At 42.0% G+C, this 18,400-nt stretch overlaps 1 protein-coding gene across 14 annotated transcripts in view; it reads left to right on the forward strand.

Moving 5' to 3' along the window:
• ALDOB (aldolase, fructose-bisphosphate B) overlaps positions 1 to 18,400 on the forward strand; it is a 48,061-nt gene that overhangs the window by 17,866 nt on the left and 11,795 nt on the right. For 4 of the 14 annotated variants that reach the window (XM_055087061.1, XM_055087056.1, XM_055087059.1 and 1 more), the window contains 4 exons: positions 4,402 to 4,474; positions 7,448 to 7,869; positions 9,235 to 9,696; positions 10,945 to 11,122. The gene's annotated coding sequence lies outside the window, so the exon portion shown is untranslated. The other 10 variants (XM_055087062.1, XM_028493746.2, XM_055087065.1 and 7 more) reach the window with 10 other exon arrangements.

The following is an 18,400-nucleotide window of genomic DNA, read 5'->3' on the forward strand; positions in this document are numbered from 1 at the left end:
ATTTAAAACCTAGTATCCACAGAAAATTTTGTACCTGAATGCTCAGAGCATCATCAATCATAATGCCAGAAAGTGGAAACAACCCAAATAATCATCAGGTGATGACTGTATAAACAAAATATAGTACAGCTACACAATGGAATTTTATTTGGCCATAAAAATTAATGATTCGTACTGCAACACGGATGAACCTTGAAAACATTATGCTAAGTGAAAAAAGCCAACATAAAAGGTCACACATTGTATGATTCCATTTATATAAAATGTCTAGAATAGGTAAATTCATAGACATAGAAAGTATATTAGTGATTGCCAGGGGCTGGAGAGAAGGAAATGGGGAGTGACTGCTCATTAGTATGGGGTTTCTTCTGGGATGGTGAAAACATTCTAAACTTAGTAATGATGGATGTATAACTCCAACTGTTAATATACTAAAAACCGCAGACTGTGCACCTAAACTGTATACCTTAGAATGGTGAGTTTTAAGTTACGTGAATAATAACAAAGCAGTTATTTTTTAAAAATTGTGACTAAGAGTCCATTTTGGGTGGCTAAGAAGTGGGGCAGAGGGAGTTGCAAAACAGATGTAGACTGGTTCCTTACAGGTTGCAGAATCTTTACAATTTTTTTAGAATGCTCTGCTTTCATATTCTGCGTTCTTCAACTGGACTTAACCTACTGTATTCAAAGTATAAGAAGAAAGGATCGCTCTTCCAAGTACCAGGGAAACTGGGCAGTTCTTTCCGAAGACAAAAAAGAATCTGCAGCAGCCTCCACTCCGTGGACTTTAAATAAGATAATGTTTCAAATTAAGCAGAATTCCAGAAACTAAAAAAGTTAAGTCAAGGCAAAACACTCAACTAGGGAGCAAATAAAGGTTTCTGCTGTGATTTAATTTTTTCTTTGCAGTAAAAAATCATATTCACTCAAAATCAAAGACTTTGAATTGGTTGCTTACGGATTCATGGATATTTTTATTAAAAATATAGAATCTCACTGATAATGTTAAGTGTTGGTCAGGATTTAGAGCAACTGGAATTCTCAAAGAAATGAAAACCTACATTCATTCAATAACTGGTATGTGAATGTTTTTTAGCAGCTTTATTTGTTGTCACTATAAAATGGAAACAGCCCAAATATCCCTCTGCTGGAAAACAGATAAACAAATTGTGGTACAGTTCTACAATGGAATACGATTCACCATTAAAAGGAATGAACTGGGCTTCCCTGGTGGCGCAGTGGTTGCGAGTCTACCTGCCGGTGCGGGGTACGCGGGTTGGTGCCCCGGTCCGGGGGGATCCCGCGTGCCGTGGAGCGGCTGGGCCCGTGGGCCATGGCCGTTGGGCCTGCGCGTCCGGAGCCTGTGCTCCGCAATGGGAAAGGCCGCAGCGGGGGGAGGCCCGCATACCACACACAAAAAAAAGCTTCTGTTTCCTTATTTATTTTCATTTTGGATGATCTGTCCATTGGTGTACGTGATTTCCTCTTTTATAGCTGTTAGCAGTTGTCTTATGTGTTGAGGTGCTCCTATGTTGGGTTCATGTATACTTATAATTGTTATATCTTCTTCTTGGATTGATCCCTTGATCATTATGTAGTGTCCTTTTTGTCTCTTGTAACATTCTTTATTTTAAAGTCTATTTTATCTGATATGAGTATAGGTACTCCAGCTTTCTTTTGATTTCCATTTGCTTGGAATATCTTTTTCCATCCCCTCACTTTCAGTCTGTATGTGTCCCTACATCTGAAGTGTGTCTCTTGTAGACAGCATATATATGGGTCTTGTTTTTTGTTGTTGTTTTTGGGGTTTTTTTTTTGCAGTACGTGGGCCTCTCACTGTTGTGGTCTCTCCCATTGCAGAGCACAGGCTCCGGACGCGCAGGCCAGTGGCCATGGCTCACGGGCCTAGCCACTTTGCTGCATGTGGGATCCTCCCGGACTGGGGCACGAACCCGAGTCCCCTGCACTGGCAGGATATCTTTTTCCATCCCCTCACTTTCAGTCCGTATGTGTCCCTAGGTCTGAAGTGGGTCTCTTGTGGACAGCATATATATGGGTCTTGTTTTTGTATCCATTCAGCAAGCCTGTGTCTTTTGGTTGGAGCATTTAATCCATTCACGTTTAAGGTAATTATCGATATGTGTGTTCCTATGACCATTTTCTTAATTGTTTGGGTTTGTTTTTGTAGGTCCTGTTCCTCTCTTGTGTTTCCCACTTAGAGAAGTTCCTTTAGCATTTGTTGTAGAGCTGGTTTGGTGGTGCTGAATTCTCTTAGCTTTTGCTTGCCTGTAAAGCTTTTGATTTCTCCTTCGAATCTAAATGAGATCCTTGCTGGGTAGAGTAATGTTGGTTGTAGGTCCTTCCCTTTCATCCGTTTAAGTATATCATGCCACTCCCTTCTGGCTTGTAGAGTTTCTGCTGAGAAATCAGCTGTTAACCTTATGGGAGTTCCCTTGGATGTTATTTGTCATTTTTCCCTTGCTGCTTTCAACAATTTTTGTTTGTCTTTAATTTTTGCGAATTTGATTAATACGTGTCTCGGCGTGTTTCTCCGTGGGTTTATCCTGTATGAGACTCGCTGCGCTTCCTCGACTTGGGTGGCTATTTCCTTTCCCATGTTAGGGAAGTTTTGGACTATAACGTCTTCAAATATTTTCTCGGCTCCTTTCTCTCTCTCTTCTCCTTCTGGGATCCCAGTAATGTGAATGTTGTTGCGTTTAATGTTGTCCCAGAGGTCTCTTAGGCTGTCTTCATTTCTTGTCATTCTTTTTTCTTTAGTCTGTTCCGCAGCAGTGAATTCCACCATTCTGTCTTCCAGGTCACTGATCCGTTCTTCTGCCCCAGTTATTCTGCTGTTGATTCCGTCTAGTGTAGTTTTCATTTCAGTTATTGTATCGTTCATCTCTGTTTGTTTGTTCTTTAATTCTTCTAGGTCTTTGTTAAACATTTCTTGCGTCTTCTCGATCTTTGCCTCCATTTTTATTCCGAGGTCCTGGATTATCTTCACTCTCATTATTCTGAATTCTTTTTCTGGACGGTTGCCTATCTCCACTTCATTTAGTTGTTTTTCTGGGGTTTTATCTTGTTCCTTCATCTGGTATATAGTCCTCTGCCTTTTCATCTTGTCTGTCTTTCTGTGAATATGGTTTTTGTTCCACAGGCTGCAGGACTGTAGTTTTTCTTGCTTCTGCTGTCTGCCCTCTCCAGGAAAGAATTTTCAATTTCCTTCTATCAGACGGTGTGGGTGGGGCTGCAGAGGCAGTTCAAAGCTATATCTTACTTGTACAAACAGCTTTTCTGTTTCCTTTATTAATGTCTTATTAAGTAATTGACTGCATGCACACTCCCTTACTCTCCTATTACTCAGAAGTGCTTGCATAGCTTCCGTTTGTTTTGGAAGTGTGAGAAGATGATACATATCTATATCCTTATCTATATTTATATCTATATCTATATCCAGGGATCTCTCCCAGCTTCTCTTCTTTACTTGCAGTATACTGCTGCGGTCACACATTGTATCGTACTTCTAAGGTTAATTCAGCTGACTATACTGGCACCTAGAATTATGGTTACTGATGAACTGTACTTTTTAGTAAGCTGCCTGGAGACTCGTGGTTTATATGGTTACTCATCCTCTTTTCTTGCACATCCGTCTGAGATTTGATCAGGAAAACAGTTCCTGCTCGGGGAAGGTCACATATGTTAGATTCCAAGGCCAAATACTCAGGTGGTTCTGCTTGCTGATGTCCTGCAAGTGCTGGCGCTTGTGGCCTCTGGACTCCAACTCTGTGTACTGGGCCGCTGCCTGGGCCACGGCGTCCTCATGTGCTGCCTAGTGGCGTCTCGGCCTGCTTAGAGCGGGCTCCGGGGATGCGCAAAGGGTCAGCACATTCCCTTCAGAATCCCTGGGCGTTTCGCTCTTTCTCACTGCTGCAGCTCCCCAACTCCGCCAAGCCCAGCGACAGCCTCTGCTATCACAAGGTCGCAATCTGGCTGGACAGGGTCTCTGCCTCGGCCCCGCACCGCATGCCCCGCTGGGGCAGAGTTGCCTCCAACAATCGGGCCCAGCACCTCTTGCAGCGCCCCGTGGCCTCTGGCCAGCCAAAGCATCTGCTTCAATGTTCTTTTTTTCTTCCTTTCTTTCTTTCTTCCTTTCTTTCTTTCTTTCTTTTATGTGAATGAAGATAGATAATTTTCTAAAAGAATGAATATCTCATGTCTCAAACTAAAAAGCAATATTACACTTAATGAAACACTGATAACATTATCATGAAAAAAAATAAGCACACTATTAGCACAAAATTTTAGCCTTTTTGTGTAAGCCACAACCAATGTATAAGTAAGAAGGTATTGAAAGGATGATTATTGTTCATTATTTCTACCCGATATCATTTGTCTTAGATTAAATTTTGTTTCCAACGGAAGACAATCACCTGAAAAACAATTAGAACTAGTTATGGATGTCAAAAAGGAGGTGAGTTACTAAAGAAAACTTTTCTATAATATATAGATTTCTAACAGCATTAATAAGTTAAAATATAATGAAAAATGTTCCACTTATCATAGAAACAACAGCAACAACCAAAGTTCCTAGGATAAACTGAACAAGAAATGCAAAGGGCTAATTATCAAAAGAACTATAAAAATTTAGTGAATTACAAAAATTAAGAGGTAAATGGAGTGGCATATTATTTTTCTTGATGGTAAACTTTAATAACACATCAATTACTTCCGTATTTGTTTATAAGTTTAGTATAATTTCAATCAGAATGCCAAACTGAGAATTTCATGAAACCAGTCTAAAGTTTGTTTGGAAAATTAAAATGTAAGAAGAGCCAAGAAATCTTTGAAGATTGTAGGGACATATTCTTTTAGATATTTAAATGTATCAAAAAGCTACAATAAAACAGTGTTGGGTAGTACAAGGACAAACAAAAATGCATCAATGGAAAAATAGAAAGCAATACATTTGTGTGTGTGTGTGTTCGTGCTATGCATGCATCTACAATTTATGTATTAATCAATATTTTATGGGCATCATTTCAAAAGAATGCTGAATTGTTTTAGAAGGAGTATTGAGATAACTGATTAATGTAGCAGAACTCTGCATTATGGCTGTCCAACATCTTTTGAATACCCTTCTGACATTCTAATTATGTCTCACTGTGTAAGCAAGTCCTGCTTTCCCAAGAGAATCCATAAACCAGGCATATGACTTAGAGTCTATACCTCCCCCCACCATTGACATCTGATGTGGAAGGGAGCCATGTAGGGGACACATTCAGAGAGACTGGTCTGGCAAGTGTGGTGTCAAAAGTGTTTGCTCCTTTGGAGCAGCCATGTCAGAGTTGCAAGTGTCCCACTGAATCAGTTTTATTTTTTTTATTTTTTATTTTTTTTGCTGGAACTATCCTGTGGTGTGGTCAGGTATTTCTTCTGGTATTTCTTCTGGATATGTAGACCATGCCTGTCTTGTTCTTGACTGTATAGCCTACAAAGTCTAGTTCTCTAGCTCTCTCAGAAGTCTGTGAATTACCCAAAATCCATATGTTGAAATCCTAACCCTCAATGTGATGGTCTTAGGAGGTGGGGGCCCTGGAAGGTGATTAGGTCATAAGGGTGGAGCCTTCATGAATAGGATTAGTGACCTTATAAGAAGAGACAGGAGAGAGCCTGCTTCCTCTCTCTCCTCCCTGCCATGTCAGAATGCAATGAGAAGATACTCATGTGCAAACCAGGAAGTGAGTCCTCATCAGATCCTGAATCTGCCTGGATCTACCTTGATCTTGGACTTCTCAGCCTCTAGAACTGTGAGAAAAATGTTTGTTGTTGTTTAAGCCACTCAATCTATGCTATTTGTTATAGCAACCCAAGCTGACTAAGACAAGTAGAGTCTGTTATTTGCAATTTAAGAACACGCACGACTTTCAATTTACTATTTGGGGAAAAAATACATTTACATTCCTGCCTCATACCATTCACAAAAATAAAATACATCTGGATTAGACCAAAATAAAATAAAAAACAAACATATACTAAAATGCCAAAAACAAAAGCCCAGAGATAAACCTGAAAAGAAGTCAAACTAATTACAATTAACTAAATAACCACAGTGGTCCACCACTTGGTATGGGTAGATCAAAAATGTGTCTCTGAATGAACCAGCAGGCAAAGAGAAATGGAAACCTGGCCAGTTAGGCAATTTCACAACATCATAAGATAAAATTAAACTGGTTACTCAGGAGAAGAACTAAGCATTCTTAGTTCTCAGATCAGACAAGAATTTCTGTCTGAGTACTTCATAATGAACAGTCTGTGATGGTATTTTATTGGACAATGACCAGGGTGTGAGTTGCACACAACTATTTTTGATGATGGCCCTCAGGCAAGTCAGATGGTCTCACACTGAAAGCACACTAATGCTATTTACCCAGAACAATTCCAGCAGGTGTAGGACTGGGTATGCAACGTGCCCATTCTCTGTACCTCTGATATCATCAAACTGGATGGACTACATATTCTTTAAAGAATCCCTTCCTAAGATTTCTTTCAGGTGATCTTTTGATAAATAATCAGGGGACTGGAGCCCAAGTTTATACTCCTTTTTTGTGGCATAAAGATCTCTCTGTATATATAAACAATCAAGGTAGGTGTGGGACACAGCCTCTCAGAGGCCACGAGAGATCCAGGCTACTTCTGTAATTTTAAACTTCCAGTAAATATATTGAAAATGAAGAAATGGCAAAGCCAGAGTTACCAAATCTGTTGTATAATTTGAATGCACACATTTAGTAAATTAATGTTTTGAACACGTACACGAAGAAATAACTGTGTGTCTAACTCATTTGGCAATAACATCTAAACGGAATCTGAGGTCTTTCTTAAATGTGAAGCTCAGCCCCTCCTGGCCTCTGGCACTGGTCCTGGTAAAAGCTGAGCAATCTGTCAGGATGAGCCTAAATAGGAGACCAGTCTTTCCTCAGCAGAGAACCACAGGTGTGGAAGCCAATACAAAAATTGTTTTATTCATGTTAAATGGGTGCCTGAAATGCCAAAAAACGTGCAGTCTGTACGTTAATGGCCACATAGTTCTAACCTTGGCTAGACTCCCTCCTTGGCCAAGAGAAAAATCTCCTTGATACATACCTAAATTAAAACAATGCTATTCCTGGCTTTCACAGGCAAACATGGAGGAAGGTCACTCCTGTGTGGGCTGGATTTTTACAACCCAGTTTAAAGGAGGTGGAAGTCTATAAAAAAATAACCTAAGGTTCAGAATTGTCCATTTCTTCCCTTGCCTTTCTTCCTGGCAGGATTAGCTAACAGGGCCACCATGTGTCCTGGTCATGCTTAGCTCAAGAAAATGAAATTACATCATCTGGTATAAAGGAATACTTGTCCTTTGTTAATTCTCCTCTGGTGTTTTCTGGTTCTGTTTCACTCTCAGTCACAAAGAAGAAGGGCGGTGGGGGGGAAAGAGGCCCACGGGAAGATTGCATCTCCTTGCAGCCCGGCGCCCACCTTGGTTCCGCGCCAACAACACGCACCGGAAGTTCTACGTCAGAGCAGGAAATTTGCCACAAACCCACCTCCGGTGAGTGCGTGCATTTCTTCTTTTCCCTCAGAGAGACTACATTCGTTTGAACTAGCTGGAAAGACGGTTGCCGCTCTCGTGGCCCGCGCTACACAACCTTGGAGTATCCTGAAATGAGAAGCCAAAATTGTGACGTAACATCAAAAGCGCCTTTTAAGGAAGGGGGAACACGGTAGGAGAAGTCTCGGGGTTTCGGAGCGCGCGTCACCAGCAGAAGAGACGGCCCTGTCGATAGCCGAGCAAGTGGATTTGTTTGGAGATACGAAGGGGTCGAGGTGAGCGGGGGGGGCGGGGGTACTGCCTCAACTGGTAGAGTAAGAACAGTTCAGACTTCCAAGGGGCGATCTGTGAGGGAAGAAATGAGGGGGAGCAATGGGGGAGGAGAGGAATGGAAACTGCGGCATCTGACCTCTGGTGGGAGTTTCAGAGGACTCTTGGGATTAGGGGTGACTCATGCTCAATTTAAATTGTCCTATGGCCGCCGTGTAATTCCCCCTCCTCCCTGCAAACCTTTAGGTATGTCTGCTGTTAAATGAGTTAAGCAAGGAGGCCATGAGACAGAGCTGGCTCTAATGCCGTGGCACGTGTGTAAGCAAGCCAGAATCTAAACCTGTAAGTGCCTCAAGGTTAGGAAATCGAAACCTAAGGACAACCAGTCACAAACAGCCAACTAGGCTTTAAGCTGTAAGCAGTCAATAAGTTCCTTACTTGGCTTCCACACTTTCTCCATAAAAGTTTTACCCCGGCTCCCTTCTGCAGGGTGCTTCTAACCACCTGGCATTGCTCAGATAAATTATTAAATTTTTAATCTTCCTCAGTTTATCTTTTAACACTACCGAAGGGCTTTGTGCAAGTGAACTTTTTGTCTGTTTTTGCCTTTTTATGGAAGTCTAATGAAGGAGTGGAGCTCTCCGTCTAGGTCACCAAGGCTTGGACAGGGCTGGTGCACTGGGGCTGGAGGGATGACCCATATGCTTGACTGAACAGTTAGTGAAAGGAGAAGCTCTGAGCCAGCGTGACCTTCTTAATTTCCCAGAGCCCCCTTGGGAAATTCCATCAAATTGGGGGAAGGCATTGGGCTTTCTGGGGGTTATAGAATGGAGGTTTGAGCCAACTGTATGTGGATCTAAAAAGGCAAGGAGAGCAGAGCTAAGATCTCAGTTATGTATACCTATTTGTGGTCTTGCTTACTCTTTCCTACTACACCCAAAAGGGACCTTCAGTTTTGCAGAACCGCTATAGGCAGCTAACCTCATATGTCTGGGATGGATGTGGGAGAAGTTATGAGGGAAAAGACCCTAGAGACAGTGCCTTTGTGGGTGGGGGAGAGGAGAAGACATGGAAGAAAATGACTGGCACGTTTACCTGCACACATGTGTGCAAGAGCTCTAGCAAGAGGTAACTCTTGTTTTCTCTGACCGTTGCATTCTAGAATATTATTATTTTTAATAAGTGACTGCCTTTTCTCTTCCCAGTTTTTTAAGTGACAGTTTTTACATTCCTCCCTGGGATTAAAGATCTCTGTTCTCACTTGGCAAATGGCCAGAGGGGGGCCAACAAAATGAGAGGCAGAAGAGGGTAGGCCTCGGGCAGGAAGCAGATTAAAAAAGGGTGACTGCTCCCCTTATGCCCCACTACAGGGGAGCCAGGGCATCTGCTGCCTGGTCACGACCATTCGGCGTGCAGCCTCCTCTGCTGGGGTGCCAAGTGATTGGATGAGGACCTCTCTAGGCTCTCTGCCACAGAGATAATTTGTTCCAGCCTATCATTTACACCTCCATCTGGCAGCCCAGCAGGACCTAGCATGCCTAGGAGTCAGCTGTGCCACAGAGGACAGGCATTCAGTGGCCGTGGGGCAGGCCAGTCATGCATCGTGAATGGTACGGCACGGGGGTGCTAATGACGTCAGCTTGTCTGCCTGCCTGGCAGGGGGACCCTTCCTGCCACTCAGTCAGCTTCTAACTCCGGAAGCCTGGGTGCATGGCCTTCTCTCTTTATGCATCTCGTCTCCTTCATTCCCCTTTATGCTTTCCACAAATAATGTTGCCATTTTCTTCAGTGTCCTCAAACCTGTTTCAACCTTTCTTCATCTCTTTCGGTGGGTAAGTCATATTTTTCTCTGGTTCACATACTGGGTGAAAAACGCTGTTCCTCATCCACAGTGCTCCACCACCTTCTAAGGGGGAGGGTACGTCTTCTTGGGTATAGGTATGCAACTTTTGAGATGCACTCAGCATCCAGCTTAATTTCTCTGCATATTAAATGGAGAAAGCTTTTGAGAGTAGGAGTGAGATGGAAGGATCCAGGATGAAGGCACAGGAGATGATGAGGTTGTGTGCTGTGGAAGCAAAAATTTCGGAACAACTCCTCTTTGGTAACAGAAAGAGAGAAGGGAATTTGGAGAATATGGAGAGGAGAAAAGAATGATGATGATGTAAGCAATAGCTGCTATTTATCCAGTACTTTATTTTTGCCAGGCATTATTCTTAACTCTTTTTGTTCATTATTCAATCTAATCCTCCAACAAAATGTTAAGTTTTATTATTATCCTTTTTCTGCTGAGGAAACTGAGGCTCAACAAAGTTAGAGAACTTGCCCAAAGTAACACAGCCAGGAAGCTCTGAGCTGGAATTGGGAGCAAGTTCTAGCTGACTTCAAAGGCCAAACCCTTAACGACTAAATTGTATTGACTCGCCAAAAAAAATTTATGGCTGAACCTTCAGAAAGGCAGAAAGTTGAGCTTGTAGGTGACTGGATTAAGTACCTGGGAGGCTGAGTTACCCTGTTCCTCCTTTTGTGAAAGGGTAGGTGACACTGAGGTGGCCACTAAGCAATTGACTGGCCTGCCATCTGCATATACTGGTTGCCTGCCTGCCCCTCAGTGTCTGGGCCTTTAGTCCAGCTTTCTAGGAAAGTGTAATTCTGGATCTGGTCAGCCTGGCACTCTTCATTCCTAAAGAGCGCTGAGGTGTGATAAAACAAACCCAAAGAGCAGGGGAATAAGAGACAAGGAGTTAGAACCAACCAGTTTCTTTCATACACACCAGTATTTTGAGTAATTCTAGTCAGTAAATAACCCATTTCAACAGTACTTCCCCAAAGAAAACTTTTTATGGTCTAATATAAGTTTCTTATATTGTTGTTTAAAACCATTTCCATTGTTTTGGAACAACTGTGTATGTAAAAAACATGCAGTTTCGGGGGAAAAGACCACAGAATATTGCAGCTAGAAGGGACCCCCGCCTTCACTATGCAGATGATGAGTTCAAGGTCCCAGGCTGGCTTTAGAGTCACAGATCTGTATTTCAGTCCTTGCCCTGCTGCTCACTAATGGTGAAATATCTCTTCAGCCAGAGATAGGATCAACTCCCTCCTCTCCAAAACAGTACCTACCCTGGTGATGGATGTAGTGGGGATTAAATGAAGTTTTCTTCCTGAAGTGCCTAGAAAAGGCCCTGTAAGAAGGAAGCGCTCAACAAACGGCAGTGCCCTTCCTTGGGCCATGTCACCCAGCTATTCAGGGTAGAGGTAAGGCCAGAACCTTGTTTTCTGATTCTCCAACGTGTGTGTGTGTGTGTGTGTGTACATGCTGCAGAGCAGTGTAATGTCTGCTTCCATGAAGTAACATGGTTTATTACACTTTGTAATTGTATAGCAATCATTTAGATGATATTGTTCAATCAGAGCAACAACGTGGTAGAGTTAGACAGGAATGGTATCACTAGGTCCACTTTACACATCAGGAAAGGGAGACTGGGAGAAGGCAATTTCCTTCAGTCCCATGGCTAGTCAGGGGTACAACTAGACCACCAGGCAGTTTCACCAAAGAGATAAGGAAGAGTGAAAGAAATGTTATGCTGAAGGTCATAATTGACATAAGTAACTGACAGTCTTGATTAGATAGTGAGAGAAAAAATGGACTTTGAGATGATTGAGCAAAAGACCAAGAGAAAACACTGACAAAGCAGTAAACAACCCACCATGAGGGACTAGGGGAAAATGACAGTGGTGGGCACAGCTGACGACAGTGTAACTCTTTCCTGTCAGATAAGAACTGCTCACTCAGCAATTCTGAAATTCTCCAGCCCATTCTTTCCAATTCATTCTGCCTGTGCAGCATCATAACTGCACATACACATTTCCTCAGGCAAGGAAAACCTCAAGTTCTTTATCACATTTCAAGTTTCAGTTTTCTCTCTAGTCTCAAGGGGGTGGTATTCTAAACCCTAGAGTTTGGATAACTTTAAATTTACTTACCTGAGATACATAAGCATACACAGGCACTCTAGTCTTCCTAGAATACACGGAGTTCAGACTTCACAGTGATATAGAAAAAAAATCATCCTGAGGCAATGCAAGGTGATCCCTGACTCTTCCATCCCCATATCTGCTGCACCCAAATGGCTCTTGCCCCTGGGCTTCATTCTGATGCTTTAAATTTACACCCTCAGATTCTGAGCTTTTAAAAATCCTACCGCATTTCTCTTACAAACTGACATTTAATACTCTATGAATATACCAAATATCATTGGATTGTACACTTTAAATAGGTGAATTATGTAGTATGTGACTTCTCCTTCAGTCAAGCTGCTAAATTAATAAAGGGACCATAAAAGAATTGAAAGCACAGTCTTGAAGAGATAAGTGTACACCCGTGTTTATAGCAGCATTATTCACAATAGCCAAAAGGTGGAAGCAGCTCAAGTGTCCACAGACCAATGAAGAGATAAGCAGAATGTGATATCTATATCTATATCTCTATATTCTATAAATGTAATATATATATGATATGTATACACACACACTGGAATACTATGCAGCCTTTAAAAAGAAGGAAAATCTGACATGTGGTACAACATGGATGAAACTTGAGGGTATTATGCTAAGTGAATAAGCCAGTCACAGAAATACAAAACTGTATCATTCTACTTATATGAGATACGTAGAGAGGTCAAATTCAGAGAGAGAAGGTAGAAAGTCTCCAGGGGCTGGTAGAGGGGGAAGTGGAGAGTTGTTGTCTAATGGATATAAGGTGTTAGTTTTGCAAGATGGTAAGGGTTCTGGAGATTGGTTGCACAACAGTGTGAATGTAATGAACAATACTGAACACTTAAAAATGTTTAAGGTGGTACATTTTATATGATGTGTATTTTACCACAATTTTTTTTTAGAAGGGAAGAGGGGGCCGTGGTTCATGTGTACCATTTCAGGGGAGCAGCAGCCTGGATGCCTGTGAAATTCCAAATAAACAGTGATAGAAGAGCTTTCAGAACCTAGTATAGTTTTAGAAAAAAGTAATGGTCATATTCTACCTCTTAATTATTTCAAAGTTCTCAGGGATAAGAATTATAAGACAGTTACTCCAGACTTTTCTGAGATTGATGAGAAAGCATTCATATATTTATTGATTCATTTATTCACAAAAATTGATTGTGTAACTACTGTGCTTTAGGCATGGTGCCAGATGCTGGGGAGACCCACATAGTTTCTATAGTCTGATGGGCTGAATCAGTTGATATGGAACATGACCTAGACTTGTAAAAATCCAGACTATCTAGACTTTTCAGTCATGTATTTCATAGAGTCTTCCATGAACACTGCATTAACAACCACAGCCGCAACTGTCTCTTGATACTTTCATGTACGTTCTCTTACTTGGTTTGGTTTAATTTGATTCTGACCTCAACCCTCTCCTCCCATCTCTTATAAGTTTCTTGAGAACAGGCCAGTCTTATTCATCTTGTATCCTCTACAAAAGGTCCCTGTAGCTAACGAACTGCCTTACACACAGAACCTCAATAACAATTTTGTGAAATATGCTGAGATAACAACTAGCCCTATCTCTGTGACCCAAATAGTGACTGCTGGTTTCAGGGTCCTGAAACCATCCCAGCCACCAAAGCAGGTTGCAATACAATAAGAAAATGTCTGTCCCACAAATTAGAAAAGATGTTTTTTAAATGTCATGTTGATCCATCCATGGTTCTTCCTTGCATTGTGTAGATGTAGCCCGTTTTTATGAAAGTTCTTTCTCTATAATGTTACTAATACTACAGTGAGTATAACTCTATGAAACATGAGATTTATTTGCACGTACAAGTTTGTGGACTCAGACCCCATACTGTTCATGAATACATTTAACTCATGTAAAAATCATATTCACATTGGAAGTATCTAGAGTGGGGCAGACAGTGGAGAATAAATGAGGCAGTTTTTGGAGGTTTTGAAAGTAATGATCCTGAATGATACCATCTTATTATTGCCTATGAGAAGAGTCTGCATTCAGAGGCCTCTAAATCAGAATTATATGTTCAGATCCAGTTATTTAATGAAATAACTGTACTAAATCCCTAGTCCTGTGTTGTTTCATTCATCTTCTTAATCAGTTTCTGATGGAGGCATTACTAGCCCATTTTACAGGTGGTGAAACTGAGGACTAAAGAGGTTGGGGGATTCCACAATGTTTCACAGCCTCCAAGTCCACATATCATGATATATCAATTTTGAACGTATTACTGAGTTAAGAGACTTAAAAAACTGCAAGCAGTCTGTGTTGCTCAGGAGTTGCTGTTTCTCTAAGGTCCATTAAGCCTTATCCTTGCTTTACTGAACTTTGAGTTTCAGCTGCACATCAGACCCTGGAAGTGGCCAAATGCTGATGCCATGGGAGCAGCAGCAGGCGGCACCACTCAGGGACAGGTGTACTTATGTCCTCGGACATGCCTGGCCAGTCTGCTGTTCACGTGCAACGATGCTCAGCAGATCAGGGCCCTCTAGGTCTGCCAATGCAAGTCTTTCTTCCCTGATTAATATAGTTTTAACGTCCAAGGTTATAAGCTGCTGGGAGGTGGAGAGGGAAAGAACTAATCTCTGCAGTCTGAGGTCACCAAAACGTAAGCAGCTCTGCTTTAGACCACTGACTTGCAGTGAGACAGGCACTCTCTCTACCTGTCCTGTGACCCTAGGCGAGTTACTTTTTTTTTTTCTTTTTTTTTTGGGGTACGCGGGCCTCTCACTGTTGTGGCCTCTCCCGTTGCGGAGCACAGGCTCCGGACGCACAAGCTCAGCGGCCATGGCTCTCGGGCCCAGCCGCTGCGCGGCATGTGGGATCCTCCCAGACCGGGCACGAACCCGTGTCCCCTGCATTGGCAGGCAGATTCTCAACCACTGCGCCACCAGGGAAGCCCTAGGCGAGTTACTTAACCTCTCTGAACCAGAGTTTCCTTATCCACAAAGTGGGGCTAATAAACCTTTTCTCAGAGAGGTGCTGAGATTAGAGATCATATATAAAAAGAACCAAGTGCATCACAGAACTTCAAAAAAGAGCTATTATTGTTATTGTTGTCATTGTGGTAACAAGAATAATTAGTACTAGTAGCCTAAGGAAAATTATTTCTACCATACATTTCTCAGCAGGTAAAATGTTTCAGTTACGGTTCTGACCACCCCAGCCCTGGCCCCCAACAGTGATCACTAACCCGTCTCCATTCTTTCATCAGCATCCTCCTCTTATTCCTCCTTTCTCCTTTGACAAAAATCAAATTTGATGAGATCTCACATGTCCCCAGATCAGTCATCTTGGTCTGATGAATCAAGCGCCAGGTGGAGATGGGGAAACCAAAAAGTGTGCCTTGGGGAGGCAGGTGGAGTCAAGACAGCTGACGGGAACTTCAGCTGGTCTAACGCTCGGTTACCCTTAGGACAGGCCTTGGCCAAACTTCCCCAGACAAATGAGCCTCAGTTTTGTGCTCCAAACATTTCAATTTCCTTCAGTAATCACATTCAATGTCTAACACTCTCCACTTTTAGAAGCTGTCTGAGCTTAAACTCTATTTAGACAACCCAGCTCCCTGCTTCTTTTTCCTTCATTTCATTGATATTTCACTCATTATAGTGTTACACTCTATACCATAGAGCACTTTGGTTTTTTAGGGTCTTTTCTCCTATTTTATGAGTTATTCCAAAGGAATGTGTTCCTGAGAATGTATACTTTCCTGTGATCATGGTCATTCCATTATTCTTAGATTCCTCCACTACTTCTATTTGCCTCTTTCATTATTTGCCTCAGGAAGCATACACTATTTTTATTTGCCTTTTCTTGAATTAGATTTTGGTTTAATGCTCAGAGAGAAAACCCTGTAGAATGAACTTGTACCTAGACAGTGCTGTAACTAGGGGAGCTGATGGCTTGCATCAGTCACTTTAAGTTTTATTCTAGTTTTTACCACTTTAAAGACAAAAATGTACAGGTTGAGAGAGAATGAGAGTAGAGTAAAAGATACTGTGTTCTGACATTAAAAACCTCAGGGAGCCCAGCTTGGTTTGGGGGAACTGGGAAGGATCTTTGAATGCCTCCTATATGCAGGTACTTTATAAATTCACTTAATGCTCTTGTGAAATTCAGATCCGACTCTACAGAGGAGGAAACTCAGGCTCAGAGAAGTGAAAAAAACTTGACCAAAGTAATGTGTGTAGTAAGTGCTGGAGCTAAGCTAATGTGCTTCCCAGTTTTCCTTGGTGGACTCCAGAGCCCAGTCATCCACTCACTGCCTTACTGATCCTAATCCTCTGTGTCTCTGTTTCCTCACCTGTAAAATGAAGAGTCTGGATTGAGAACTACAAGGTCTCCAGATGTCCCTTATAGCTCTAACACTCTGTGAGTACAGAGAGTGTGTGAGCATGATTAGAAGGATTGGCTGTTTATGAGCCAATCCGAGTTATTGGTTAAACACCTCCCTACCAGCCCAGGGTGGGAAGGGGAGGGTAAAAGTTAAAACGAAAAACAAAAAACAAAAAAAACCCCTTGGGTGAGAAGTCTATAAAAACTGTGTGTTCCTGAAGATTCATCCTATTTGGCAGCTGCTGCCTCATCCACAGCTTCTGATAGATCTAAGAGGACTCTCCTATCTCAAACTGTAAGTAAAAGAACTTCCTTTGTCTCTCAGGACTGCACCAGGGAGTCAGAGGTTAATGATAGCGCTAAGCCTGGCGAGGGGAAAGTTTGTTTGCTTTTGTTTTCAGGAAAAATGTGATGGTGGCTGAAAACGTGGTGATCTGCTGAAATGATTGTTTTTCTCCCTACCTCCCCTGGCTCTGAGTGGTGGCACATGCTCAGGATTGATGCCAGGTACCAGTGTTAACCTGTGGGAGGGCTCTTCTGAGGCTTTGGCGAAGGAAAAACATCTTGAATACTCCTGTTTGGTTGGGTTCTACTCAGTGTTTGAGATTCCTGTTCATTTCTACTCCCTCCATAACAACTGCTTATTCCGATGATTTATTTACATATCTATCGCCTTATGTCATTTTCTTCATTCTCTTCCCACATATACTAGTACTAGCACTGAAGTTTCTTTGTCACAGAAATGAACTCTTGGCCTGTTTTGCCCTTCGTCTTCACCCACTGCTCAAACGCGAAAATGGAACAGGCATCACAGAGTATAGTCATCCTTTGATTATGAATTGTCAAACCTTTCCCTTGTTTGATACTTTCTATAACATTTCCTACTCTGAAGATCCTACAGCTTCAGATATTTGGAATCAAAAGCTGCTGATGTATTTTGGTACATTTGTTCTACTATCTGAAGAATAGGTGAGGATATGTTGCCTTTTAAAATAAACTTCTCTTTACATAGTTACCTAGGGTTCTGTTAGCTAATGTGGATCCAGCAGGGACTCTAGCGCTGCTGCCACCATTACTTTAGCCAAGGCTCATCTGCAGACAACCCAGGCCCAGACTAGACCTGAGGTGCTGGGGCAGGGAATGGAGTGTAGTCGCTGTAAACCTAGGAGTTCCTTTGGCTTAGGTGCCAGTTTAGGGGAAAGAGCAACACTCAGGTCTCTTTCTGAGCTGCTCCATGTGTGTTCAAAGGCTCCAAGGATCAGGCTGTTCTAGAGCATCTCACTGTACTTACCACTGTGGCATCAGATATGTAACGAAGCTGTGGGCATCTTCCTGCATCTGTCTATGAAAAAGTGCTGCATGCAGTGCCTGACAATCATGGGCTTTCAGTGAATAAGCCCTTCATGTCTTTTTGAAAATCTATCTGCCTTGTACATGGAGAAGCAAATGGATTTTCTACTCCCTTATATTTCTCCAGGAGTTAAATATTGGTATTTTACAAATTATTATATTTTCACAGAACCTCTTCAAAGAAGGCAGAAAGAATTATACTATAGGATTTCATCTGTTACTCTGCTAAAGAAGGATTGGGAAAAGAATTCCAAGTCATAAGCCAGTAGCATGTGATTTACAGTCCTGAAACATCACAACTTAGACGGGGCATCAGATGTATTCTTCCTGGGCCTCAATTTCTTCATCTCTAAAGTTAGCAGGGTTGATACAGATATCTCTGAGATCACTTGTAGCTCTGTTTTTCTGTGGTTGCCCTCTATTCATATATGTTTGTACTCACAACCTTCTCCCAGATTTGCATATATATCAATATTACCTGTTAATATATTATGTATAGTAAATAATGTAATATATAAACTTACTCACTGAGAAATCAAACATTACAAAAAATCCATAAAGTGAACTGTGTGTCACCCCACCCTGGTTCATTCCCCAGGAGTAACCTCAGTGTGGTTATTATCTGACTCTGTAGACCCATGAACAGTATGTGTGTATACCATTTTTTTAATTTAAAAAAGGGTGATATTATGTATTGCATACTTTTCTGAAACTTGCTTTATTTATTTATTTATTTATTTTTTGCGGTACGCGGGCCTCTCACTGTTGTGGCCTCTCCCGTTGCGGAGCACAGGCTCCGGACGCGCAGGCTCAGCGGCCATGGCTTATGGGCCCAG

This window comes from Physeter macrocephalus, chromosome 9, assembly GCF_002837175.3.
Source record: "Physeter macrocephalus isolate SW-GA chromosome 9, ASM283717v5, whole genome shotgun sequence".
NCBI classification, from domain to species: domain Eukaryota; kingdom Metazoa; phylum Chordata; class Mammalia; order Artiodactyla; family Physeteridae; genus Physeter; species Physeter macrocephalus.